The 419-nt window shown below is 72.8% G+C and overlaps 1 protein-coding gene across 2 annotated transcripts in view; it reads right to left on the reverse strand.

Moving 5' to 3' along the window:
* TTLL1 (tubulin tyrosine ligase like 1) overlaps window positions 1-265 on the reverse strand; it is a 38,927-nt gene extending 38,662 nt beyond the window's left edge. For both annotated transcript variants that reach the window (XM_019515733.1, XM_019515732.1), the window contains exon 1: window positions 185-265. The gene's annotated coding sequence lies outside the window, so the exon portion shown is untranslated. The remainder of the gene's footprint in view (window positions 1-184) is intronic.
* Window positions 266-419: the final 154 nt, after the last annotated feature.

The raw sequence follows: 419 nt of genomic DNA on the forward strand, positions 1-419 counted from the left end.
GGGGGGGGGGGGGGGGGGGGGGGGGGGGGGGGGGGCAGTCGATCCCATCCAGACCCGGCCCACCTGACCCACCGCCACGGGCCCCAGGTGGGGTCTCGGAGACGGCCCAGACCCCCATGGACACAGCATGCTGGGCTAGGAAGGATGGGGCCCGGTGACAACGGAACCCGCCCGCCGCGCTCACCTGCCCGCTGGCAGCCTCGGCCCCGCCCCACACGCCCCGCCCCATACTCCGCCGCCAGTGCTTCCGGGTCGCTGACGCCACGACCCCGGCGGCGCGGAGGGCTTCCGGTAAGAGCGGAAGGCCGGCTGCGAGAGACGCCCCGCCCCCGTGTTCTAGTTACGTCACGAGACAGCTGCCCCATGCACCGGTCTCAGATTCTTTTGGAGCACGTTCCGCCTGCGGAGTGGGTAGATTC

The sequence above is a fragment of the Gavialis gangeticus genome, unplaced genomic scaffold (genome assembly GCF_001723915.1).
Source record: "Gavialis gangeticus isolate Ggan-Ray unplaced genomic scaffold, GavGan_comp1, whole genome shotgun sequence".
Taxonomy (NCBI): domain Eukaryota; kingdom Metazoa; phylum Chordata; order Crocodylia; family Gavialidae; genus Gavialis; species Gavialis gangeticus.